This window comes from Lolium rigidum, chromosome 7, assembly GCF_022539505.1.
Source record: "Lolium rigidum isolate FL_2022 chromosome 7, APGP_CSIRO_Lrig_0.1, whole genome shotgun sequence".
Lineage (NCBI taxonomy): Eukaryota > Viridiplantae > Streptophyta > Magnoliopsida > Poales > Poaceae > Lolium > Lolium rigidum.
This window is the reverse complement of record NC_061514.1, coordinates 110,267,312-110,276,498: the sequence shown is the minus strand read 5'-3', so window position 1 is coordinate 110,276,498 and position 9,187 is coordinate 110,267,312.

Sequence of the window (9,187 nt, the reverse complement as noted above, 5' to 3'; positions counted from 1 at the left end):
CGAGGCACTTAACATGGTCAGATGGAAAAGCTCCAGTTGAAAGAAAGTTGCGTACATATCTGAGGATTACTCATGAATTTTTTCAGGATTTTACAAGTTTTCTAGAGAGAGAAAAACTCAAATTCGTGACAGCTAAAAATCTGTTTCTGCATAGAAATCCAAATCTAGTATCAACTTTCTATCAAAGACTTTACTTGGCACAACAATGCAAGAGAATAAAGATACAAAGGTATTGCTACAGTAGTAACAAGCACCTTGACTCAAATATAAAACAAAAATTGCAGAAATAAAATAATGGGTTGTCTCCCATAAGCGCTTTTCTTTAACGTCTTTCAGTTAGGCGCAGAAAGTGAAAATCAAGTAACATCAAGAGAAGAAGCATTAACAGAGGAGTTGGGAGTTTTCTCAACGATGCATTGTATCTTATCTATGTAAGTTTCTGAAGCTCCTCTTTCATTACTTTTAGTCTCACTATCCTCCTCAAATAAGTTTTCAGGAACAAGCCAATCAAAATTCTTTTCTAGTGCCTCATGCATTCCTATGAGATATAAGGTATTGGTACTTTAGTCTCCCCCTCACAATTGGCTTCATTAGTGAACTTTAGCCTATCTTTTTCCATCCTTTCAAGGGTATTTGCAACATTGATATAAAAGCCAAGCATCTTATGTTGAATAAAGACTTTTCTAACTTCTCTAGCTACATCACCAAATTCTTTAAGAAGGGTTTCTAAAACAAAATCTTTCTTCTCTCCTTCTTCCCTATCACGGAGTGTAAGAAACATATGTTGCATTATAGGATTAAGATTAACAAATCTAGCTTCCAACATGTGCACTAAAGAGGCAGTAGCAATTTCATAATTAGGAGCAAGTTCTACCAAGGATCTATCTTCAAAATTTTCAACCTTACGAACATGATTGAAAAATTCTTCTATATTATCTCTTCCAATGATAGACGCACTCCCTACCGATATATCTTTCAAAGTGAACTTAGGGAGAAGCATGATGAAATAAACAAGGGTAAACCGATAAAGTAAATGCGAGTAACTAATTTTTGTGTGTTTTTGATATAAAGAAAGCAAACAAGACAGGAAATAAAATAAAACAAGACAATAAACAAAGTAAAGAGATTGGGTGTGAGAGACTCCCCTTGCAGCGTGTCTTGATCTCCCCGGCAACGGCGCCAGAAAAGTAGTTGTTGCCGTGGGAGTTAGCAATCTCTGTGGTGTAACTTTTTTCTTCAGTTCCCCGGCAACGGCGCCAGAAAAGTAGCTGCTTGTGATGGTAAAGCACACGTCCGTTGGGAACCCCAAGAGGAAGGTATGATGAGTACAGCAGCGAGTTTTCCCTCAGTAAGAAACCAAGGTTATCGAACCAGTAGGAGATGAAGACCACGTGAAGGTTGTTGGTGAAGGAGTGTAGTGCGGCGCAACACCAGGGATTCCAGCGCCAACGTGGAACCTGCACAACACAATCAAACTACTTTGCCCCAACTTAACAGTGAGGTTATCAATCTCACCGGCTTGCTGAAAACAAAGGATTAAACGTATGGTGTGGAAAATTATGTTTGCTTGCAGAAAACAAAAGAGAACAATGATTGCAGTAGGTTGTATTTCAGATGTAAAAGAATGGACCGGGGTCCACAGTTCACTAGTGGTGTCTCTCCAATAAGATAAATAACATGTTGGGTAAACAAATTACGCTTGGGCAATTGACAAATAGAGAGAGCATAACAATGCACATACATATCATGATGACTACTATGAGATTTACTTAGGGCATTACGACAAAGAACATAGACCACCATCCAGCATGCATCTATGCCTAAAAAGTCCACCTTCGGGTTAGCATCCGCACCCCTTCCAGTATTAAGTTGCAAACAACAGACAATTGCATTAAGTACTGTGCGTAATGTAAACAATACAAATATCCTTAGACAAAGCATTTATGTTTTATCCCTAGTGGCAACAGCACATCCACAACCTTAGGGGTTGCTGTAACTCCCCCAGATTCAATGGAGACATGAACCCACTATCTAGCATAAATACCCCCTTTTGGAGTTACAAGTATCAACTTGGCCAGAGCCTCTACTACCAATGGATAGCATGCAAGATCATAAATAACATATATGTGATAGATCAATAATCAACTTGACATAGTATTCCATATTCATCGGATCCCAACAAACACAACATGTAGCATTACAAATAGATGATCTTGATCATGATAGGCAGCTCACAAGATCTAAACATGATAGCATAATAGGAGAAGACAACCATCTAGCTACTGCTATGGACCCATAGTCCAAGGATGAACTACTCACGCATCAGTCCGGAGGCGGGCATGGTGATGTAGAGCCCTCTGGTGATGATTCCCCTCTCCGGCAGGGTGCCGGAGGAGATCTTCTGAACCCCCCGCGATAGGGTTGACGGCGGCGGCGTCTCTGGAACTGTTCTCGTATTTTGGCTCTCGGTGTTAGGGTTTTCGGGGACGAAGGAATAAATAGGCGAAGGGGAAGCGTCGGGGGAGCCAGGGGGCTCCCTCCCCATATGTCGGCGTGGGGGGCCCCACTGCCGCGCCGCCTTATGGTGTGGGCCCCCTGTTGGCCTTCCTCGACTCTTCTTCCGTCTTCTGGAACACTCCGTGGAAAATGGGGCCGTGGGCTTTTGTTTCGTCCAATTCCGAGAATATTTGTAAACTACTTTTCTGAAATCAAAAACAGCAGAAAACAGGAACTGGCACTGTGGCATCTTGTTAATAGGTTAGTCCCAGAAAATGCATAAATACATTATAAAGTATGAATAAAACATGTAGGTATTGTCATAAAACTAGCATTGAACATAAGAAATTATAGATACGTTGGAGACGTATCAACTAACTTCACAGCCCTAGACATTTCCTTAGGCTCAAACCAAAGTTTAGTTGTTTCTCCAAAAAAATAATTCTCCTAAACCGAATGCAACCCCATCCCTGCTGAAAATCTTTAGCTAGAGTAATATTACCATTAGGAATAAGCAAGTGCAATCTCTGAAAATGTTCTCTAAGAAACTTGTCTCCAGCCGACAAATCTTCCTAAAATAAAGTGCTATGTCCATTACCCTTAATTTCCCTAAAACATCTATAAAAAAGATATTTGAAGTTTCATATATCCTTGCCAACGTACATAGGTTTAGTAGATAAGGTTCCACATTTTACATATTTATATCTAATCATTGTTTGCCACAAACCATCCTAAGTTCCGAACTTCCATAACCACTTACATAAAAAACAAATTAACCACTTTCAAGTCGTTCTATAACCCCTAAACCTCCCTGACTTTGAGGTAAACAAACAACATTGCATTTAACTAAATGATATTTCATACTTCCTTCTTTCTCTAACCACAACAAGTGTTTACTAAAAATATCACATCTCTTCTCTAGTCCTTTTGGAGACTAAAATAAAGAAAGCATATATAAAGTTACATTGCTTAAGCTATATCTTAATAAAATCAATCTACCACCATAAGAAAGAAAATTTCCTTGCCAAGTATGTAGTTTACTTACCATCTTATCTTCTACAAACTTCTAGACACTGTTTTAATCTCGTGTAATTAATGGGAACTCCTAAATATCTAAAAGTTAGCTTACCAATCACACAACTAAAAATAGATGCATAATAGGATTCATCCAACTTAGCTTCCCCAAAACAACACACTTCACTTTTATTAAAAATAATCTTTCAACCAGATAAGTACTCAAAGATACAACTGATGAATTTTAAATCTCTAGCACTTTCCAAGTCACACTAAAAAAGAAAACAATAATGTATGCATACTGCAGCACGCCTACTCCTTCCTCAATCGAATCAGAAACTACAACATTCAAAAGACCATCTTCTTGTGCCCTTCTAATTAACATATGTAAAACATCTACATCAACATTATAATGAATTGGAGAGATGGGATATCTTTGTCTCACTACACTTTCAATTTCAAAATAAGGACCAATTTGATCAAATACTACACGGCTACTTTTCAGGAAATTGTTTTTCTACTCATGGGCTCGTATGCTCCTACTCCGATAATATTTTTTTGAAATAGAAAATAAAATAAAAAGCTGAATTTTTTGTACAATGAACATGAACATGTGTTCTAATAGCATGAAAAAATTCTCTTAGAAAAGATACATTAGTCTGTGCAAAAAAGACAAATCTAATTGTTGCAAACAACAAATCCAAATGCTTCAAACAACACCAATTTTTATTATTTTTGCATAGAGCACCAAACATGGCATTTCTCACTACAACGTTGCTTCCAGTTAGAAAAAAAATGCTCATGTTCTTTGAAAAAATAATTCAGAATTTTTTGATTTTGTTTGCTATTTTTATAATTTTTTTATTTGGAGCAAGAGCATATGAGCTCAGGTTCAAAAATGCAATTTTGAATTTTTCATTGTTCACTACACCACCACCGATTTAGTAAACAAAGGAGGAACTCTTTTCCTTAACAAAACTTGATTTACGGTGTAAGAAATTCTTATCCAGCTGATCGTATGACTTTTCAAAATCTAAACATAACAGCTGAAGCTTTAGTTCTATTCAATTCTTTATCCCTTTGAATATTTTGTTCTCATGCTTTAACGGTATGATTTTATTTCTACGCCTTCTACCACTAGTATTAGCCATAAAATAAGCATTGAGAGAGTCCCAATCTAACAGTTTATTTTTCTTGGAACGTTGAAGCCATTTAATTTCTTCTTCCTCATAAATTCTAGCTAACAGTAACTCATAGTACTTTTCTAGAGCATAATCAGAAACAGTAAGACCCTGCAGCTCACTATCTTTATCTATCTGCCCAAAAATAAAATGATCGATGTACCTATTTTTTTTCTTGTAATATCTAATTAACCTACCAAAAAAATGGAAATTCAATTCAGCTCCCGGGTGCGTATGCTCCCTCTACCAAAAAAATTGAAATATTGAAATTTTTGCTAAAAATTTAGACATGTACATCTCCATAATATATGTGCGTTCGTCAAGTTTTGCGAGCAACACATATTTTTTGTGGTCTATGTAAAAAAAGAGAAAAATTATCTTCTAAAAAACCTTATTTTATCATGGAATTTTGTCTTTTTACACACACTGCATGATAGGCCGATTTTTCATGAAACGAAAAAATGAAGATGCACATACAAATTTTTCGTTTCATTTTTTTGAAATTTCAAAATATGTGTAACATGTATTTTAAAATAAAAGGAGCATAGGACCCCATGTGCCAAAACACCACTCTCAAAATAAATTTACTCCCCCCTACCAGTTTATATTTTATACTACCTCCATCCCAAAACTTAAGATTTATATTATTTTTAGAAAGTCAAATTATGTCAAGTTTAACTAAGCTTTTACCAAAAATTATTAAAATGCAAAATAAAAAATTAATATCATTAAATAGATAATGAAATATATTTTCGTATGGTATCTACAAAATATTATATTTGTTGATAGATTGTTCTAAAATTTTATCAAATTTTACTTGGTTTAACTTTCCAAAGAAAATATAAGCCTTAACCTTTAGGATGGAGATAGTAGTGATCAAACTTTTTGTTGAACTATGTTTAACCTTTAAACCGGTAAACAAGAAATTATTTGAATAATAAGGCCAAATCATAGCAGTAAGAAGTCAACTCGCTCGTTCAGGAATATCTTTATTTTTGTATTGATTATTACTTCTTTACAAGGGAAGCGATCTTTCTGTAGGACATGCCCCCACACGATCCAACTTTGCGATCTGTTGGAGAAAGTACCTAACTGCACACTAGTCAAGTGTCTAAACAAGTAGAAATAATTGCACCCCTATCTGTTCTCCTTTAAGCGATGGCCACTCGCTAATTATGCTCAAGCTCCGCCGCTGCTTCTCCGGATGCTTTGACAGCAAAGGCAAACCGAAATGATGCATAGAATTTGTACCCACCGGGGCTCGATCGATCTTCAGTGCTCCCTCACAGGGGAGTCAAAATAGCATGTGTGAGAGCGAAAGAAGAGGAGGATACACTAATCGCCATGGACCACTTAAGAACAGAGTCAAGCAACCAACCATCACCAGTGTCATGGAATCATTAGTGTTTTGTTCACGTAGCATCACATCAGAGCGATCGCTAGGTTGTGAGTGTCCAGGTCCGAGAGACCGAGATGCAGTGGCCGCCAGCACCCAGAATTCCTGTTTGCACCAACTTAATTAGTGGGATGGAAGTTTCTTTCTTACAGGATAAGAAATTAAGGATGTAGCTTGTCACTTCGAATGAGCATACTTTCCAAGATAACAGGTGGATTCTGCTACTCTGATTTGTGCTCTCCTAGCAAGAGAATGGTAGGTGGAGTCAACAAAGACTCAGAAATAACTGGAGTCTTGAAGATATCCGATGGTGGTGACCAATTACGAACCAATGAGTAATGACAAACCAAACCATCCTGACACACACAAGTTAAAGCTGAAAAAATAAGCTTCAATGCCGAAGTCCTCCGGTAGGTAATTACCAAGCTTGGTGCCCACAGAGACTGCATGAGAGTTGTGTGCACACCTATCTCTTTTAGTAAAAAGACAAGAGCATTTTGCTTATTTCTTTGCTGTACAAATGCTAAGGAAGCAATATGCTAGGTCGCTCTATCTATAACAGCTCACAAATATCTGCAGTGACACACATTAAGTCACAGGTGGCATCGCCTGTGGACAATTGATGCACATGTCACCCAATTTGACAAAACTTGACAAACATTCCACTTGTGAGAGATGAACCAAGCACTTGCTGACGTCCAAATAGAAAGATTCCATCAGACAAAATCCAAAATCATGAGTGATAAATCTTGTGAAGATCATCCATGAAAACAGAGGAAATAAACGTGCTAAACAGTTTTTGAAACCCCAATGAACCAGCTGTTGGAGAGCAAAACCGTCCACACTCCAAAATTAATACCGTTGGGAATGCTTTCATTCTTTTTAGAATGCTGGGAATGCTTTCCTGGTTTGCTCAAATCTTCTTCTCCCTTTCCTCAGCTACCAAGCCCAATTCTTCTCCCGTTCACACAAGGGCGTTACTAATGATTTGTTAATTGTGATACACCTTTGATACCACAGTAGCTTTTGAAAACGAGCTAAGTTTGACAACAACAGGAAGGTGCTAGCTCAACGACTTTTCAATGCTCTCAACCATTTCCCAGAACCTCTTTCTAACAAGTCGTGTCTTTTGTAGTACTATTTTTTGTTACAGTTGTAAAAAGCGGTGCATAGAGGAGATGTTGCCATGCTTAACCAGAGGACAATACACTAGAACCAACACGCTTTTAGGAATAAGTAAGGATTTGAGGTTTGGTGGGGATAATCTCCACAAAAACTTTAGTACTACTAATTACCAAACAAATCCTTTTTTTTGCGGGTAATTACCAAAACCAAACAAATCCTAACAGGATTAAGACGTAGATTATCACTTCAATCGATCGTGCTTTCCAAGATAATAGGTAGATCGTGCTATCTTGATTTTGGAGTGTCCTAGTGTGGAGTAACCCAGGTAAAACAAAATTACAACCAGATTACTCTTTAGATATCAATTCACTCAACTTCTTTGCGTCCGCTCTAGCCCAAAGACCGGCTTTGATTTTGATATTTTGGAGAATCACCATAGGAGAGGCATGCTTGTTGTGGTGACCAATTATAAAGCAATGACAAACCAAACCATCTTACTAAGCACAAGTTAAAGATGAAAAATAAGTTTCAATGCCACAGTCCTCCGGTAGGTCATTACCAAGCTTGACACCCACAGAAACTACACGAGAGTTGTGTGCACATCCATCATTTTCAGTAAAAGATAAGAGCATTTTTCTTATCTCTTTGACAAATGCCAGGGAAGCAACCAACCATCTCCAGGGGTCATGGAATCATCATTAGAGTGTTTTGTTACAAATGCTAGGGAACCAACCAGCAGTAGTATCACATCAGCGCGGCTAACCAGATGCAGTGGTCGCCAGCGCCCAGAACGCTGTGGGACGTGGCCGTACACCACACGCTGAAATGTTGTTCCTGTTTTTATTTTTAGATGGAGGTGAAACCTTGTCTTCTTTGCATCAAAATAATGCACATAGTTTTTTTAACATGGACTTTTAGATAAGAAACAGAGATCAAACCGGAGCCACCTCGCTAACGACAACTGTCGCAACACCTAGAACCTTGATGAAGGTGGTGACCATGCCGGCCATCACGTGACCTCATACCTACGCACATCATCATAAAACTGGAGGCCTCACTAAACCGCACAACGGGAGCTAGGAGCATAACCGGTTGGACAGACCCTCTGTGAATACCTTTGCACTTACTCCAGAAGTCACCGATGCCATCTTCCGCTGACCCTTCTTTAGGATAGGGATCAAAATAATGACCTTGTCAAGCCCCCCGTCGACGCTACCATGACGCCAGACTCCGAGACCCCGTTGTGCCACACAACAAGGACTCACCGATGTCGATGCGGTAAATGTAACACCGCTCCACTTCCAGGCGAAACGCCTCCACCGATGATATCCACTGGTCAATCTGTCTGATGCACGACTCCATGGATGATGCCCCCAAGGGGGCACGGTGTAGGAGTGCGTCATCATACGATCCATGGATATGGGGTTTCACCCCTGAGATTGGTGTATGTACTTGAGATGTGAATCAACCTACTTAGGGGAAATCAAATGGTACACCGTAACATGGTAGTTACGAAGATATCATTCGGGTTTGTCCTTAAGCATTTTGCAGGGCGTGGTCAATCGAGATGGGATTTACCCCTATCTACATCAGAGAGATATCTCTGGGTCCCTCAAGTAATCGAATCTAGAAATGCATGACCATGCTATATAAGGTTAAGAGTTAACCTAGTAAAGGATTTCGATTCACAGATCGAGAAAGAGTGATCAGCTTGGAGCATGACCAAATATCATGAGGCAAAGGGAATATAATGTATGCAATGAGAGAACCAACCTGAGGTTGGGTGGTTAGGAGGGTAGTTGTACCCCTAGCCCACCAGAGTTCAAACCCCAAGTTTGACATATGCGTGTCTCATAAAGGCGGGATATTCATTCAGTGGGAGACGACGTTCCCGTCGACAGCGAGGCGCCTGTGGTGACTTCGTCAATTTCAAGATCCAATCTGCCAGCTCAATCTTCCGGAGATGCTCATAGGA